This window comes from Bos grunniens, chromosome 22, assembly GCF_055505025.1.
Source record: "Bos grunniens cultivar Pamir isolate PY7600 chromosome 22, Bosgru_T2T1.0, whole genome shotgun sequence".
Lineage (NCBI taxonomy): Eukaryota > Metazoa > Chordata > Mammalia > Artiodactyla > Bovidae > Bos > Bos grunniens.
The window spans coordinates 31,196,183-31,215,630 of NC_141186.1; the positions used below are offsets into that span (position 1 = coordinate 31,196,183).

General features: G+C 38.7%; 1 protein-coding gene across 35 annotated transcripts in view; it reads right to left on the bottom strand.

Annotated features, from left to right (window-relative positions):
- Nucleotides 1-19,448, bottom strand: part of LOC147348250 (uncharacterized) — an 888,338-nt gene that overhangs the window by 182,420 nt on the left and 686,470 nt on the right. For 23 of the 35 annotated variants that reach the window (XR_015151291.1, XR_015151289.1, XR_015151290.1 and 20 more), the window contains one exon: nt 4,947-4,998. The gene's annotated coding sequence lies outside the window, so the exon portion shown is untranslated. Of the gene's footprint in view, nt 1-4; nt 1,835-4,946; nt 4,999-9,962; nt 10,056-19,448 lie in introns of those variants that run through there. The other 12 variants (XR_015151283.1, XR_015151279.1, XR_015151280.1 and 9 more) reach the window with 2 other exon arrangements.

Below are 19,448 nucleotides of genomic sequence, written 5' to 3' on the forward strand. Positions count from 1 at the left end.
CAATAGGAGTGTCCTTTACAATTAAACATCTATATTAACATAAAAGCTAAAGACAGAAAGACGTATGTAATGTTAGTTATATTTTATATTCTGAAAATATCAGACAATATTAGGTAGTTGAGATAAGCTATTAGGTTGTGTTTTCACATGTGCATTAAAAAGTAAATAGTGCTTAACAAATTCTCTATTTTTTAAAATAGCTTACAGCACCCAGTGTTCCCAGCAGTCTCCTATTTAAGTACTAACCAGGCCTGATTCTGCTTAGCTTCTGAGAGCAGATGAGATCAAGCACATTCAGGGTGCGATGGCAAGACCACAGACAGAAATGAACAAATTCTTGATGTACTTTTCCACATCTTAATGGGAAGCATTTTAACATATTGTTGACCCAGCAGTTGATCATGACAGAGTTATCACCAACCTGTGCTTGCTCATGAACATTCTTTGCACGAGCGAGTGTCAGAAGAATGGAAGGAAGTTTTGGGGAATAATAATGGAACACTCTTTAAGGGATGCTAATGCTCACAGTGGCACAGGAGACAGGAGTACAAGGAAAAATACAAACATCAACAACTGCGTAAACCACAAATTCAGAAGAGTTGGACTATAAATGTGCAGACATTTTAGAAAGATTTCAATTTATTTTACTTATGTTTTCCTTTTTCTGTTTGCACAAGTGTGAAATATGATAAAAAATGTGTCTAAGTCTAAAACTGTTCTTTTGGTAAGTACAGAATAAAAATTCTAGGTGATAAGAAAGCATCACATTATAGTTTGAGCAGCACTGTGCTTCTGCTTTTCCTTTCTTAGTGGAAAATGAAAAAACGGTGCATCTTACAATTGACAGTATCTTAAATTCAATGAACTATGGGACTACGTTTGGACCACACCCTTCACTGCCTCCAAAATGAAGCAAAGAAAGTGTGGGAGAAATTGAGATGAAAATACTGACCAAGAAGGATACTACCCACCTCTCTCCTCCTCCCCATTAAATGGAAAAAAGCAAAGATAATAAGATGTATTCACTGCATTGTTGATTAATAAAGACAAAAGTACAAAGTTGGTGAGCATTTTCTCTATGGCAAAGTGTGTCATGATTAAACAAATAATTAAATCGATTTCACAGATGATTTTGGTGTTTAATCTTAGTCTGCCACTGTCACTTAATCTGAAATCCAATTTCACGTCTGCTTTGTACATCAAAGAGCAACACAGGTCCATGCTATATATTTCTCAAAGGAAAAAGTTCAATTAAAAGAGAAAAACTTTCCCAAATAGTAAGGTTGAAGCGGATGCATTCGGTAGAGTATCACTACATTTGGCAGTTCTATAGAGCAAGTCGATTTTCTCCCAGATAAATTATTCTTCAAGAATATCTTCAATGTCAAGCCTAAAATGTTGTCTTTACAATACTGCCAGTCACTTATTGTACACGTTCTCTTTCAACTGATTTATCTATCAGGGTCTTTGTGTCTCTGTTGATTAAAAGTCAACCCTGCATACATTTCATTTTCCTGATCTATTTGACAGAATCCGAGGGAAACAGTGGAGGAGAGGATCCTGCTTCCATAGTTACATCACTCTGTTTGAGATTCCACTGAAATTCAGCAATAAATAATACCAACTCCAGCTTTATAATGTAACTTCCATTTTGTGAAAAGCTATTTTCATTTTGGCACATTAACTAGTACAATATGAAAATGAAAAATCCTAAAGTGAATATAAAAATCTGTATACCCTCCAGCTGATTCTTCAAAGTTCATTTTCAAAATGTACTTGTTTGGAGAGTCTCTGCAGTAGGAAAACTGTATTTACCAAACCATGTAGCACATTCCTAGACAGACACAATACCACTAAATCAGTCCATTTAATGTTGGCACTTGCCTTCCTTGGGAGTTTGATTTCGAGCACTGTTCTCCTTTTCTCACTGATAATATAATTTTTGGAGTATCCAGGAACTGCTGGCAAATTTCAATTATACCTAGTTGTAGCAGGAACAAAACCATGTGTGGCACAAAGACGGCCACATTTCCCAGCCTCCCTGCAGTCCAGTGGGATCACGTGATCCTATTCTGGCTAATAGAATGTGGAGAGAACAGATACATCCACTTCAAAGCCTCATCTTTCTGTTTCTTTGCTTGTTGGATGACAGATACCAAAAATCCAGGAGGACTCTTGAGATTTCATGAAAGGATGAATAAGAGGAGGTAGCCTGGGTTCTGTGTGCCTCTGGGGAGCAGAGCAATCTGTCATTCCCAGCTCACATTTAACTATGCCAAGAGTACAATATCAGCCCCCATACAGCAAACTGCTGAAATGCTGGGCCCATTTGTTACAGCAGCTAGGGTTACTTAACCTGACTAGAAAAAAAGAATCTTACAGAGAAGTCCCCAACTATATGCTTTAGTAGCTCGACTAGGTATTTTATAATATAGATAGATGGTGTATAATATAGGCCTTCATAACATGGGAAACCATAGTCCAAATGCTCAATAAAAGTTCTGCACATTCATCCCTCTGCTTCAGAAATATTTGAGGGTACCTGTATTTCAAGCTTTGGCATAAGTTCAGGGCACGTAATAATAAGCTAAATAGACATGGTGCTTTTCTTCACGAAGGTTATAGATCAGGAGGTAGATTCCAGGCAATGGATCATACATATAAATGCACAATAACAACCCTGATCATTTCTATTACATGAGTATCATGATCTTATCAGACATAAAGAGAGAGGCATTTGCCTTAATTAAGGATGTGCCCATGAAGAAGGATTCCATGTTAGGGGGACAGATATGCAATTACTATGTAGAATTTAGATAGCATGAAATAACGTGAAAGCCAGATTACATGGGGGTTGGAGAATAAAAGGGCATTAGTGTAAGATGAGCCTGGATGAGAATGCAGGGCCAAACCATGCAAGAGTAAGTATTGATATTTTCCTCTTTGCTCAGACACTAAATGCTTTTTTTCTCTTTGAAAAAGACTGCTCCAGCTACAGTGTCGAAGAATGGATTGAACATTAACGTGTACCTATATTTACATGAAGAGAGTATGTAACAACACGAATATTACCTGTCAGTATACAGATACCTCAGAAATGAAAAGAAATATAAAAACAGCTCAGCACTGGACATGTTTTTAGATTGGATGGTTGTTTTGGTAAATTTTGGTTACTTAAGAATTTTTGCCTGTCCCCCTCCCCCAACCCCTTTAAAGCAATTACAGATCATCTGGTTGTTCAATCTGGTAAGTCTGAGACAGGAGATACATGCCATAGGACACTGAGAACACCGAAAACAAATTAACTGCAGCAAAATATGAGGCTAGTTTGAGTGACAATTTTCTCTTCAGTGATTCTAGCGCCCATTGCCTTTGGGAAACCTACAAGTCACTCAACCACACCAGCCACTGAGAGGGACTCCCTATAAGAGGCATTGGGATCCCTCGGTTCTCATTACTGGAACAACATTCCTACATTTCAGTTTCTCCACAGAATTTTTGAAGATGTGTACTCCAAACAGAAAGGAGAAAGATGTCTTCAGCCTCCCTGATTTACACAGATCTCAAGCATGGATGCCATCTTTCTTAGACTATCTCCCAAATCCTGAAAGAATTATATGTTGATGGCTCCAAGCTTTACCCTGATTTTTTTTTTCCTCTCTGTATATAAAAACCAGTGGTATAGAGGCTTACAATTAAATAATCATCTTGAGACATTCCCTGTCAAAATTCTGGGCCTCAGTCTGATTTCTTGCCCTTGTGATTCAGGCGGGGGAGCCTGGCAATCACACCTTTCCAAACATGTAAACAACAGAGCAGGTTCATACTGGCCCTCTCTCCTCCATGCATGAGAAAAAGACGTGGGAGCCCAGCTCTTTGCGGCTTTTCATGTTTAGATCCACTACACCTTTCTAGAAGCAGTATCTACAGAGAATGCTAAATAGGCACCCCTTGCATTGAGATGCCTCTAAAAGATATTGCTTCCCTGTAAAAAAGGATGATTACTTCCAAGTAGCTATTTTCTAGGTACAATTGTAGACCTTCAAAGTCAGTTTGTTAATTTGGTGATATTAACTTTTGAGTCACTTGACTAGTCAGTTTAGGAAGCAACAATTCTCTTAAAACTCTTATAATTACATTTGGACAAGTTTGCGCGTAGGACCACAAGTCCACCAGCTTATTATAACCATGGCGCATTTCACACACCATCTTCATTATCTTGTGCTAAAGAAGAGAACGCACACTCTTCTGTGGGTAATTTTAGATCGGCCACTGACACACTCCACAGTGTTTATAAAGAAAACAAAACTTGGATGTTGGCCCTTTTAATTATAACTGGCAGAACTGCTACACCCAAAAATCACATAATCTCTTCACCATATTATATCTTTGAAGACATCTGCTTACAAAGCAGTAACAAGGAACTCAGAATCTAAAAACAAACTTTGTACTAGATTGATTGGTTTGGCGAGCCATGCTTCTGAAGTACTGACGGATTCTGAAAGATGTCTTCCTGAACTTCAAAAAAAGCTTAAAATATGCTACCATGGAGCTACATCAAATTGTCCTTGGTCTGGACTGGCAGATTAGAGCCCATTATTAGGGTCCCTATTATTGCTAAAGAAAGTCAACTGGCTCAATGGAAGATGCCATAAATTTCACCAGCCATTTCTACTGGTTCACAGTTTCCAAATAAATGTCTAGCTAATGAAACATTTTGATAAGTTTGGGGCACTATTTCACCTGAGAAATTACCACCCTCAAGGTGCTATTTTCTAGGTGTTTTAAATAATATTTTGAGGATGATTGAGAACACTAGACACTCCACCAAAGCTGATCTATGACATCATCTCAACTATTCATCAAACATGTGCTTCTCTTCTCATGAATTTGGACATGATCTGAGCTCATCTTTGAGTTATTACTCCGTGATCCTAGTCACTTACCTTGGGGCAGATCTTATAGCTTGCAGAGTTTTTAAGCTCATGGTACTTTAATCTGAAAGATAAAAATGGAACAAGTACTTATTAGTTAAACTGTGCTCTGCAGATGGGTAAGAATCTTTCTTTTTCTAGGTGAACTGTAGACATGTATTTGAATTAAGAGTGTGAAAAAAAAAATCCAAGCCCAATGCAAAAGCCTGAATTTGTTGCCAAAATAAAATTGCCTACGTTTTATGTAGTCATCTAATTCATAAGGTTCCACCCTCCTTCCACAACTCCAGCCAAAGAGTCTGTTTTTCCTTCCCTCACAGTATTTTCTGGAATCCAGGACTAGTTGTTAAGCCCTAACGTGACTTCAGATGCCTGCTGGAAAAGTGAAAGCAATCTCATTGTGCTGCATGAGTTCAACCAAAATGATTCATGCTGAGGTTTGACAGAAAACAACAAAATTCTGTAGAGCAATTATCCTTCAATAAAAAAATAAATTAAAAAAAATGACTAACGGATTTTAACATTTAGAATATCCAATTGGACAAATATTTACTGCTCAGTGAGTACGTTTATTTTAAGAATCTTAGTCCAAAATGACTTTGCTGGTGTTAATGCTGTGAACATTTGTCTATATTTCAGACAAACTGATCCCCCCGACCTCGGATGTTAAAAATTACAATTGTAAATAGGTACACTGCCTACAAATTCTCAAATTGTGTATATATTTTTTAAACATCAAAAGTGCTCAAAACACTTCAAAGATGTTGACATTTTGTTGTCATTCTAACATAAATTTTATTAGCCGAAAGTGTGTTTTTTTCCTTCAAAATGTTTTTCTGAGAAGCGCAGAGTAACTGCGCTAAATCCAGAGCACTGAACTATTAACTGTTAACAGGGGGCGGGTTTTCAGGTTACGGTATTTTAGTGCATGCATGGATGTAAGTATTTTGCTCATACTTCTCTCTCTTGCAAATATGTAAGCCAAGAAAGTTAATAATTTTGATATGAATTAAAAACTTCTGAAGGTCTTCATATACAAAGCACGGACTTGAGAAACATTATTAGAATTAGCAAACCACTAGGAGAACAGAAAGTGTGAAAGTTAAAAAAAAAAAAAGAAGAAGGATTACAGCACGAAGAATGATTTATTTTAATGGAGCTAGTTCAATATTTCCATTTTGGGTATGTATGGTACAGTTTCTCCAACATATTTTCTGTTTTCTTTTTTTGCTAGGTCAAGTCAGGAAGACTTTGGCTGAAGAAAATCAGAACAGACAAGAGATAACACAAGAGAAAAATAAAATTATCCCATGAGGCTGTCATTCTAGAACTTTCTGTTTGCCAGGGAGTGAAACTGCAATTTTGGGACTAGGTATATTTGGGTAAAGCCTTGGGTTCTCAGGACTTGCAGAGAACACAGAGAGGGCCGAAGAGCAGCAGGGGCTTCTAAACAGAAGAGTTACACAGCATGTGCTGAATCTTACTTTCTTTATGGTGTCTAGTGTTGTGTCTGCAGAGAGACGTCCCAGTTATAACTTTTGGGTAGCTTTTATGCAAGTTTGCTTTGCAGGCTTGGTCTTTTAAGGTGTTTTCCCAGGCCAAGTAAAATCTTGACCCTCAAAAGAGGATACATACATATGAACCACTGCAAATGAATTTGCCTCCCAGGCTGCAAACACAAAATTCCTTGCAGGCGCAGAGAATCTAGAAAACCTGTGACTTTAGCACGGCTCTCTCAAATGTGAAGGAAGCAAGCTCTCAGCTTCTTTTTCTTCTTGTAGGGGATGTAAATATGTACTTTCTGCAATGAGTAATGATACTAATAAAATTATGTTTATTATCATTTTATTCATGCCATTTTATTATAAAGGGAGATGGGCAGTCAGGTAACAAAACAGCCATAACAAGGGAAGGGCTTCTGTGCTCTTTTTAAATCAATGCTCTGAAACAATTGGGAAGGGCATTAATAGAATGCCCAGTGAAAGACAGACTCCATAAACCTCAATGTTCACTTGGAGTTCGTCAAATAATGGACCGTTGGCCTATTTTTCAAGCCACTTTTCTGCAGTAACTTGACATTTGATAGGATTACCTCTGGATTTTGGTGCGAGTCTCTGCCGTGCCTGAGAAGATTGTCATCTTTTGATTTAAAGATAACAGCCGATCATGTGAAAAGGTTCTGTAGAGTCAGCCTGTGACTCATAACCAAATATCAAGAAAGATTTTGTCTACAGTTTGCTTTCTTACCTCACTGTTGTAACTGAAAAGATCAAATGACTAGTTTCCATTATAAACATCGTCTATTTATTTTATAAAAAAAAATGTCTGACATTCTTCAGAGATGAAATATATGAGGATCATAAAACTCAGAGGTGTTTCTTTCCCCCTGAAAACTCAAAGCATTGCTGATTATAATTTCAGTTCCAAAGTTTCACCAAAAAAGATGAATCAATTTTGTTTAAGCAGAACATTGAACAATTAAAAGAAAAACCCGAATGGGTCAGACATAGATAAAACTGAATGATGAGGCAATGGAATTATACACAGGAGAACAAACAAAACATACCTAAAACACGCCGGCAAGGCAACTGACCATTAGAAATACAGTTAATAAGTTCCCAAACATGCAAGTAGGAATTTTAAAATTAAGCCTCCCAATTGCCAATTTCAAAAAGTGTAATGAGTTTAGAGTAGCCTTTTTATTATGCATAGTTTTATGTCTTTGGATTTCAAAATCACCTAGCATGCATGTTCAACTTTGCTACAATTTCCGGGCTGTTTTCATTTCTATTTTAAAAAGGCTAAACAGTAAGATGTGCCTCTGCTTTGCATTCTAATTGCACGTAACTGATTTGCACAGCAGAACAAAAAACTCATTTTCAGATTAAGAATCGTGCACTAAGAAATAATTATTGTTCTACCAGAAAAAAAAAATATTTTCCCACATCCTTCTCTCCTCATTTATGGAAACTGATTTCTAGGTTTCCCCCGGGTTGATCTCTTTTATAGACCACCATGCATTGCTCTTTAGGGACTAAAATAATGCAAATGAAAGCAAGGAACATACAACTGTTTTGACTACATTCTTCTGCTTGCAACATAACACTTGCCTTTTATTATTTTATCTTCAACAATCAAGGGGTGACTAAATGGTTGCAGGTGGTGATGAAAATAAAAGCCATCCATCATTATTTATTAGGCATGAAAAAGATACACAATAATGTAATTTAATCTCAGAGCAGACAATTATTTCCACATATTGATAATACAATGTGAAAACTGTCATGAATTCTAATATGATATTTTGGCTTTATTGGTGCACCACGGCCAGCATGACAAATAATGAAATTGCATCAAAAAGAAAAAAAAAAAGATAATTATGTGCATATGCCAATATCAGGGATGGAAAACATATCACCAAATTTTTAAAGCTTCTTCATTATTACTTGAACAAGCCAAAAGTTTGAGGTGGAAAAAGGCACATTTTCAGTTTTTGCTATTTAAAACACAATCTATTACATTCACACCACAATCTATAATCTGAATAAACACTGACTATGTAAGTGTTTTATCATATAAAAGTTTTGAAGACCAGCCAGTCTGCTAAAATATTTGCAAGAAGTATATATACACTCTAGGGTCAAATTTCTAACATGTTCTTTGGTTCACTGTAGTCTGGTAAAAATCTGCAGATGAAAAGTCTGTGATCTCTACTTTGGGTAGCATACACATGGCTATTAAATGTAGCAAAGAACGTACCTTTTAGCCAAATAAAGCAAGAAATGGTTGAAAATAAACATCTTTGGTAGGAAAAATTCTGACTGATGAAATGCCTGGGCAAAAAAATGTGAAAGCTAGTTTTTCGTTATGTTAAATGATTCCTACTTCTACTAGGTTGTTGAACTCTACCTTCAAATAGCACTTGGAAGGTGAAAATATGACAAAGAAGGAACAAAGTAGCATTTCACCTCTGCAGATGGGAACCCAAAATCATCTAATGACACCTATTTGAATAGATTTTGGTTTCTGCCAAAAGAGCAATCATGACTAGAGACTTTCCTAGTTAGAAATAAATGAGATGATTTTTAAAGTAACTGTTAATTATACAGTGTACACAAACACACACGTTTATGTGTGTGTACACACTGTATAATGAGACACACATATTCATTCTACAACACACAGACACAGCATTCTCTTTCTCTGTACTTTCTCAGAGACTAATTTATTTGCAGTTCACATGTAGATTAGAAATAGGAATATAAGCTTATTGGATAAGATAAATGACCTCCTCTTAGAAAAATGTCTTTTAGAATTATTAAGGAAGGAAAATATTTTAGACTTGGATTGAGTGGTGGGCAAGACCTGGAAGAAAAAGTGTCTCTGAGTGATCACAACACTGAGACCATTCTGGGCTCGGAGAGAAAATTTATATATCGTGTGGTTACTCAATTTTATAAAGGGAACCTAAGAACAAGTGTAGGCACTGGGTAGGAAAAACAAATGAAAGGAATAATTTAAAAAGTCAATAAGCCACAGGAAATCTGGAGACTGTTTCAAAACACCTTATTGGAAGCCTAGCAAAAGTATGTGCCAGAGATCAAAGGGACACTTGGAAATGTGGCCCAAGTAAGGAAACCAGGGAGATCCGCAAACTATGGCAGGTCAGGTGTGAACAAGAATGCAGGCGAGCCAAAAGAGAATTCAAGAGTCCCTTGCAAGTGACTCCAAAACTAATAAAAATGTTCTTCAAAATATATCCATGGCAGAAAACCAAGTAGAGAACTAATGGGCTGATCAAGTGACCCCCTCTGGGCAAAAGAGATATTCTTCTTGGAGGACAGAAACCCTTCTGATTTTATTAAAGATGCTTCATTCATTTATACACTGACTTTAATTCACTCATTAAATTACCTATCCATCCTATCATCTATTTATTAAAAAAATACAGAATGCCTACCATGAACCAGACTTTGGGTTCAGTACTGGGAATACGGGCTTCTCTGGTGGAAGTACTAGAGAACCCACCTGCCAATCAGGAGATGTGGGTTTGATCCCTGGGTCAGGAAGATCCCTTGGAGAAGGAAATGGCAACGCATTTCACTATTCTTGCCTGAAAATCTGATGGACAGAGAAGACAGGTGGGTTACAGTCAATGGGGTCACAAAACAGTCAGACATGACTTAGTGAGTAAAGAGCAACTGGGAATACAGAATGACATAGGTCATTCATTCATTTATTCTTTCTTTTCACTCATTCAATCATCGATTCATCCATACATCCTGTGTTTGGCTACCTATTCATTCCATCAAAAAATTACAGAATGTATATCCTGAGACAGAACTTAAGTTAAATGCTTGGAATAGATTAATACATAAGACATTCATTTAGTAAGTCAACAAATATTTGTGCCAAACCCTGGTCTAATTCTTTGAGATAGATCAGTGAACAGCAGCAGAGACACTTGCCCTGTTTGAACCAACTTTCTTTTCTAGCAGAGAGTAGCAGTGGAGGTAGGCAACCTATATGACCAACAATTAATCACAAAATCAAAAGTGATCATTTTAATATGATAGGTATTGATATTATGGAGGAGAAGTTCGGACAGTTGTGAGTGTCTGACAGTGTGTACTTGATTTAATAGACCTACAGGAAGAAAGCAGAGACAGTAGCAGGAGGTGAGGACGAGCACATGGCACAAAGGTCATATTATCCGGGACATGAAGAACACTAGACTCTACCTGAAGAGCAAGAGGAGCAGCTGAAGGCTTTAAGCAAGTGTGATCTACTTGAAAAGTCTGATATGCTGCTTTTCAAAACACATCTTGGGCCTGGGCTTCAGGTGGAGTGAAAGTTGAAGTCCATGCAATGACGTACGAGACCTTCTATAGCATATCCACTGTCAGTCCCTGACTAAATTTTTTTCTTTACCACCTCCCCCTGCTCAATCTATTCTAGCTACACTGGGCTCCCTGTGTCCACTGGCTATTTCCTCCTCTTGCTTAATCCAAATGGATGCACCCTTACCTTTGTCAAATCCTTGCTCAAATCTCCCCTTGTCTATGAGGCATGACCTGAGGACCAGAATTCCCTGCCATCTCTACCTTATCCTGCTTTGCACTCCCCTACCCCACCTTGTAGCATTCACTGCCTTCTGATGTACACTTTATTACTTTGTATCCTTGGGTTCTGCATCTGTGGATTCAACCAACTGCAGACTGAAAATACTTGGGGAAAAAAAATTGAACAAGTCTTGAAAAGGGAAACTTGAATTTGCCAGTAACTAGTTACACAGAATATTTACAACTATTTACACAGCAATTTACATTGTATTTATAACTATTTACATAGAACGAGGTATTACAAGTAATCTAGCAATGATTGAAAGAATACAGAAGGGTATGCCTAGGTTATATGCAAAGGCGGCACCATTTCATGTAAGGGATTTGAGAATCTGCGGATTCTGGTATCTATCGGGGCTCCTGGAACCAATCTGTCCCAGATAGTGAGGGAGGACTGTGCAAACCATCCTCATTCTCTATTTATTGTGCTTTGCTTCACTGCACTTCATAAATGTTGCATTTTTTTTTTTTAACAAACTGAAGGTTTGTGGCAACCCTGTGTCAAGTAAGTCAACCTTTATTATTTATTTTCAAAAGCATTATTTTAAAATTAAGGTATGTAGATTGTTTTTTAAGACAGCGTTATTGCACACAGTAGACTACAGTGTAATGTAAATATAATGTTATATGCAGTGAGAGACAAAGTCATATGACTCACTTTAGGATGGTATTCCCATTACTGCAGTGGTCTGGAATCAAAACTTCAGTATCTCTGAGGTCTGCCAGTACTGTCTGTATCTTCCCAGGAAAATGGATTCTTCATGAGCCAAGAGTTTTTGTCTTTTGTTCATGTTTACCTTAGTCAACTAAAAACTGAAGTAGTGTCTGGGACACACAACTCAACAGTCATTTGCTGAACAGATAAATTAATGAATATGTTGGAAAACATGGTTATATTGGCATTTAAAAATGACTCTGGTTGAAGTTTGAAGAATAATTTGGGAAAAATTAAGTGTAGATCTAGAAAAACAAGAGGATATTTTAAGGGGCTAATAAAAAGCAATGACAATTTAGGCTAGGGTGAAGGTGTCAGAAATGGAGAGAAGTCAACTGATTTGTAAGATTTTTTAGTAGAATCAACTCCTGTTTGTAGTAGAGTGCTGGAGTTGGTACGTACTGGTTTACAAGAGCCAGTGATTAAATTTTGAGTAATTTTGTTAGTTGCCTGTTAAGCATGGTTTTCAAAAATTAAATTATATCAACTTGTAATTAATTATATTAAAACAAAGTTAACAAATATTCAACAGGAATTAATTCCTAAGCCTCTATTTTACTGTTTAACTATTACCTGGACCTAACAGAAGCAGGAGATATTAAGAAGAGATGGCAAGAATACACAGAAGAACTGTACAAAAAAGATCTTCACGACCCAGATATCACGATGGTGTGATCACTGACCTAGAGCCAGACATCCTGGAATGTGAAGTCAAGTGGGCCTTAGAAAGCATCACTATGAACAAAGCTAGTGGAGGTGGTGGAATTCCAGTTGAGCTATTCCAAATCCTGAAAGATGATGCTGTGAAAGTCCTGTACTCAATATGCCAGCAAATTTGGAAAACTCAGCAGTGGCCACAGGACTGGAAAAGGTCAGTTTTCATTCCAATCCCAAAGAAAGGCAATGTCGAAGAATGCTCAAACTACCGCACAATTGCACTCATCTCACACCCTAGTAAAGTAATACTCAAAATTCTCCAAGCCAGGCTTCAGCAATATGTGAACCGTGAACTTCCTGATGTTCAAGCTGGTTTTAGAAAAGACAGAGGAACCAGAGACCAAATTGCCAACATTGGCTGGATCATGGAAAAAGCAAGAGAGTTCCAGAAAAACATCTATTTCTGCTTTATTGACTATGCCAAAGCCTTTGACTGTGTGGATCACAATAAACTGTGGAAAATTCTGAAAGGGATGGGAATACCAGACCACCTGATCTGCCTCTTGAGAAATTTGTATGCAGGTCAGGAAGCAATAGTTAGAACTGGACATGGGACAACAGACTGGTTCCAAATAGGAAAAGGAGTTCATCAAGGCTGTATATTGTCACCCTGTTTATTTAACTTCTATGCAGAGTGCATCATGAGAAATGCTGGACTGGAAGAAACACAAGCTGGAATCAAGATTGCTGGGAGAAATATCAATAACCTCAGATATGCAGATGACACCACCCTTATGGCAGAAAGTGAAGAGGAACTAAAAAGCCTCTGGATGAAAGTGAAAGTGGAGAGGGAAAAAGTTGGCTTAAAGCTCAACATTCAGAAAATGAAGATCATGGCATCTGGTCCCATCACTTCATGGGAAATAGATGGGCGAACAGTGGAAACAGTGTCAGACTTTATTTTGGGGGGCTTCAAAATCACTGCAGATGGTGATTGCAGCCATGAAATTAAAAGACGCTTACCCCTTGGAAGGAAAGTTTTGACCAACCTAGATAGCATATTCAAAAGCAGAGACATTACTTTGCCAACAAAGGTTTGTCTAGTCAAGGCTATGGTTTTTCCTGTGGTCATGTATGGATGTGAGAGTTAGACTGTGAAGAAAGCTGAGCGCTGAAGAATTGATGCTTTGAACTGTGGTGTTGGAGAAGACTCTTGAGAGTCCCTTGGACTGCAAGGAGATCCAACCAGTCCATTCTGAAGGAGATCAGCCCTGGGATTTCTTTGGAAGGAATGATGCTAAAGCTGAAACTCCAGTACTTTGGCCACCTGATGCAAAGAGTTGACTCATTGGAAAAGACTCTGATGCTGGGAGGGATTGGGGGCAAGAGGAGAAGGGGACGACAGAGGATGAGATGGCTGGATGGCATCACTGACTCGATGGACATGAGTCTGAGTGAACTCTGGGAGTTGGTGATGGACAGGGAGGCCTGGTGTGCTGCGATTCATGGGGTCACAAAGAGTCAGACACGACTGAGGGACTGATCTGATCTCATCTGATCTGATGCTCTCAAGGCTATTTATGTCTATTGTGTTTCTATGGGAAATATCAAATGGTGTGTTACTGTGCAAATTTTTTCAACCCTGTATTCAGTTATGTCACACTGGTAGCTTGAAATCAGAGAAGTATTTATTCCTTGGTAATTGTCAAATGCTATATGATTTATAGCATTTGATCTTGCTGATTGAGCTTGCTTTATTATCTTGCTGATTTTGCAGACTTAAGAAAGTGATGGAGAAAATGTTAATAATGCAGATTATTTTTAGAAGTATATCATGCCTGCAGATATTTCATTGTGAATATCACACAAAATTGAGGAAATATTTCTCCAGGATGTGAAAACAGTTATCTGATTCAGCAAAGAAGTCATTCACATCACTGATAAAAGAATGAAATTCTGACATATATCTGTGTTGTTTCACTCTTATCTTTTCTCTTTAATGCAAGGCAAACTATCAACCAACATATGTATCTGAGTTACTTGTTAGTTTCAACCTTAAGTTGGCTATGGAACCAAGAGTTTTGCAAAATCAAAACATTTTATGAGAATTCATTGGCTTATCATTGTAAGTTGTGTACTATACATTCTTTTTCTAAATTTTTTTTTTTTTTTTTTGGCTGTGCCACATGGCATGTGGGATCCTAGTTTACTGACTGGGAATTGAACCCAGGTCTCCTGCAGAGGAAGTATAGAGCCCTAACCATTGGACTACCAGGGAAGTCCCTACATATTCTTTATATTAATAAAATGTGTATGTGTGTGTTAGTCGCTCAGTTGTGTCAGACTCTTTGTGACCCCATGAACTACAGCTTGCCAGGCTCCTCTGTCCACGGAATTCTCCAGGCAAGAATACTGGAGTGGGTTGCCATTCCCTTCTCCAGGGGATCTTCCTAACCCAGGGATCAAACCTGGGTCTCTCACATTGCAAGCAGATTCTTTACTGTCCAAGCCACCAGGGAAGCCCAACAAAATGTATGATAAATGTAAACATATAAACATTTTCTTTCTGGAGAACTGATTGTTAAATAGTGTATCACTGATTATATAGGAGTCAAAGAGACCCTTATATACCCAGAGACAGAGAATAATAAAAAATGCTGCAAGTTTTTGCCTTCAATTGCCTAAATGATGGATCCCATAGCTCTATACAGGAACATATAGGTTTGATATAGGAACATCAAACATATAGGAACATCAAATGTAGGTTTGATGGATTGGGTTAGGGAAGGCGGTGTCATGGATCAGGTTGGGCGATATTGAGTTTGAAGAGACAGGTAGCAGCAACATGGGTGGTGTCATGAGATAGAAGCCACTGGACTGTCTGACTCACTCCATGGAATTCAGATACCTTGAAGAGCTGCCCAGTACACAGTGGACTTTTCTTACGTAAGAGATGAATTTTGGTTGTGGTAAGCCATTGAGGTTTTAAGGGCTGTTTATTACCACACCACAATTTAGATTAGAATGACCCTTATAGAAATTACTGTTGGAAATAAGTATTATAATATCAAAACCTAAAATAGGAGGCACTGACTTGATATTTCTGTGAAACAAGAAAGAAAACAAATTTCATGGCTCAGAAACAGAGGATGCAATAGAATAAACAATTAAATCTGATCCCGTGGAAGAATGGGAAGCTGTGCTGGAACTTTGGAAAGAGAAGCCAGCATATTTTGAAATGAGTAATGATGGGAGAAGACAATATTGGGATATTCAGACAGCTACTCAAAACCTGACTTCATACACTCAAGACTACACTGCAGAGGAATTATAAATGTGATCTTTTAAACATAGTCTAAAAGATTCTGCTTTGAGAATCATGAGTGTCTTCTCAGAAGTACATGTGGTTCTGTAGATATTGACAAACAGAAAGAGGAGAAGGAGATGTGTACAGAGCCTAGTGTTATCATAGAGGAATCTTGTTTTGGAGTCAGGATTTTTAACGTTCTGTATGTTCAATAAATAAAATGTTTCAGAAATAAGGATGAACAAGAGTGCAACATGATATACAAGGGAGGCAGACTTGTCTTGGTATTCAGGAAGGAGATTCAGTTCAGTTTAGTCCAGTCACTCAGTCGTGTCCAACTCTTTGCAACTCTGTGAATCGCAGCACACCAGGCCTCCCTGTCCATCACCAACTCCCGGAGTTCACTCAGACTCACGTCCATCATGCCAGTGATGACATCCAGCCATCTCATCCTCTGTAGTCCCCTTCTCCTCCTGCCCCCAATCCCTCCCAGCATCAGAGTCTTTTCCAATGAGTCAACTCTTTGCATCAGGTGGCCAAAGTACTGGAGTTTCAGCTTTAGCATCATTCCTTCCAAAGAAATCCCAGGGCTGATCTCCTTCAGAATGGACTGGTTGGATCTCCTTGAAGTCCAAGGGACTCGCAAGAGTCTTCTCCAACACCACAGTTCAAAAGCATCAATTCTTCAGCACTCAGCTTTCTTCACAGTCCAACTCTCACATCCATACATGACCACAGGAAAAATCATAGCCTTGACTAGACGGACCTTTGTTGGCAAAGTAATGTCTCTGCTTTTCAATATGCTATCTAGGTTGGTCAAAACTTTCCTTCCAAGGAGTAAGCGTCTTTTAATTTCATGGCTGCAGTCACCATCTGTAGTGATTTTGAAGCCCCCAAAAATAAAGTCTGACACTGTTTCCACTGTTCGCCCATCTATTTCCCATGAAGTGATGGCACCAGATGCCATGATCTTCGTTTTCTGAATGTTGAGCTTTAAGCCAACTTTTCCCCCCTCCTCTTTCACTTTCATCCAGAGGCTTTTTAGTTCCTCTTCACTTTCTGCCATAAGGGTGGTGTCGTCTGCATATCTGAGGTTATTGATACTTATTCCGGCAATCTTGATTCCAGCCTGTGCTTCTTCCAGCCCAGCGTTTCTCATGATGTACTCTGCATAGAAGTTAAATAAGCAGGGTGACAATATACAGCCTTGAAGTACTCCTTTTCCTATTTGGAACCAGTCTGTTGTTCCATGTCCAGTTCTAACTGTTGCTTCCTGACCTGCATATAGGTTTCTCAAGAGGCAGATCAGGTGGTCTGGTATTCCCATCCCTTTCAGAATTTTCCACAGTTTATTGTGATCCACACAGTCAAAGGCTTTGGCATAGTCAATAAAGCAGAAATAGATGTTTTCCTGGAACTCTCTTGCTTTTTCCATGATCCAGCCAATGTTGGCAATTTGATCTCTGGTTCCTCTGCCTTTTCTAAAACCAGCTTGAACATCGGGAAGTTCGCGGTTCACATATTGCTGAAGCCTGGCTTGGAGAATTTTGAGCATTACTTTACTAGCGTGTGAGATGAGTGCAATTGTGCGGTAGTTTGAGCATTCTTCGGCATTGCCTTTCTTTGGGATTGGAATGAAAACTGACCTTTTCCAGTCCTGTGGCCACTGCTGAGTTTTCCAAATTTGCTGGCATATTGAGTGCTGCACTTTCACAGCATCATCTTTCAGGATTTGAAATAGCTCCACTGGAATTCCATCACCTCCACCAGCTTTGTTCATAGTGATGCTTTCTAAGGCCCACTTGACTTCACATTCCAGGATGTCTGGCTCTAGGTGAGTGATCACACCATTGTGATTATCTGGGTCGTGAACATCTTTTTTGTACAGTTCTTCTGTGTATTCTTGCCACCTCTTCTTAATATCTTGTGCTTCTGTTAGGTCCATACCATTTCTATCCTTTATCATACCCATCTTTGCCTGAAATGTTCCCTTGGTATCTCTAATTTTCTTGAAGAGATCTCTAGTCTTCCCCATTCTATTGTTTTCCTCTATTTCTTTGCATTGATTGCTGAGGAAGGCTTTCTTATCTTTTCTTGCTATTCTTTGGAACTCTGCATTCAGATGCTTATATCTTTCCTTTTCTCCTTTGCTTTTTGCTTCTCTTCTTTTCACAGCTATTTGTAAGGCCTCCCCAGACAGCCATTTTGCTTTTTTGCATTTCTTTTCCATGGGGATGGTCTTGATCCCTGTCTCCTGTACAATGTTCGAACCTCTGACCATAGTTCATCAGGCACTCTATCAGATCTAGTCCCTTAAATCTATTTCTCACTTCCACTGTATAATCATAAGGGATTTGATTTAGGTCATACCTGAATGGTCTAGTGGTTTTCCCTACTTTCTTCAATTTAAGTCTGAATTTGGCAATAAGGAGTCCATGATCTCAGCCACAGTCAGCTCCTGTGGTCTTGTTTTTGTTGATTGTATAGAGCATCTCCATTTTTGGCTGCAAAGAATATAATCAGTCTGATTTCAGTGTTGACTATCTGGTGATGTCAGGAACTATTCCATGTCAAGGTCAGGAGGCATGGTGGTGAGGAGATACCCCTCGTCCAAGGTAAGGAGCAGTGGCTGCACTTTGCTGGAGCAGCTGTGAAGAGATACCCCATGTCCAAGGTAAGAGAAACCCAAGTAAGACGGTAGGTGTTGCAAGAGGGCATCAGAGGGCTGACACACTGAAACCATAAACACAGAAAACTAGTCAATCTAATCACACTAGGACCACAGCCTTGTCTAACTCAATGAAACTAAGCCATGCCTGTGGGGCCACCCCAAGATGGGCAGGTCATGGTGGAGAGGTCTGACAGAATGTGGTCCATTGGAGAAGGGAATGGCAAACCACTTCAGTATTCTTGCCTTGAGAACCCCATGAACAGTATGAAAAGGCAAAATGATAGGATACTGAAAGAGGAACTCCCCAGGTCAGTAGGTGCCCAATATGCTACTGGAGATCAGTGGAGAAATAACTCCAGAAAGAATGAAGGGATGGACCCAAAGCAAAAACAATGCCCAGTTGTGGATGTGACTGGTGATAGAAGCAAGGTTCAATGCTGTAAAGAGCAATATTGCATAGGAACCTGGAATGTCAGGTCCATGGATCAAGGCAAATTGGAAGTGGTCAAACAGGAGATGGAAACAGTGAACGTTGACATTCTAGGAATCAGTGAACTACAATGGACTGGAATGGGTGAATTTAACTCAGATGACCATTATATATACTACTGTGAGCAGGAATCCCTTAGAAGAAGTGCAGTAGCTATAATGGTCAACAAAAGAGTTCGAAATGCAGTACTTGGATGCAATCTCAAAAACGACAGAATGATCTCTGTTCATTTCCAAGGCAAACCATTCAATATCAGGGTAATCCAAGTCTATGCCCCAACCAGTAACGCTGAAGAAGCTGAAGTTGAATAGTTCTATGAAGACCTACAAGACCTTTTAGAATTAACACCCAAAAAAGATGTCGTTTTCATTATAGGGAACTGGAATGCAAAAGTAGGAAGTTAAGAAACACCTGGAGTAACAGGCAAATTTGGCCTTTGAATACGGAATGAAGCAGGGCAAAGACTAATAGAGTTTTGCCAAGAAAATGCACTGGTCATAGGAAGGAGATTACAAACCGATTTGAGGAAGCCTAAAGTTGATTCTAATAATC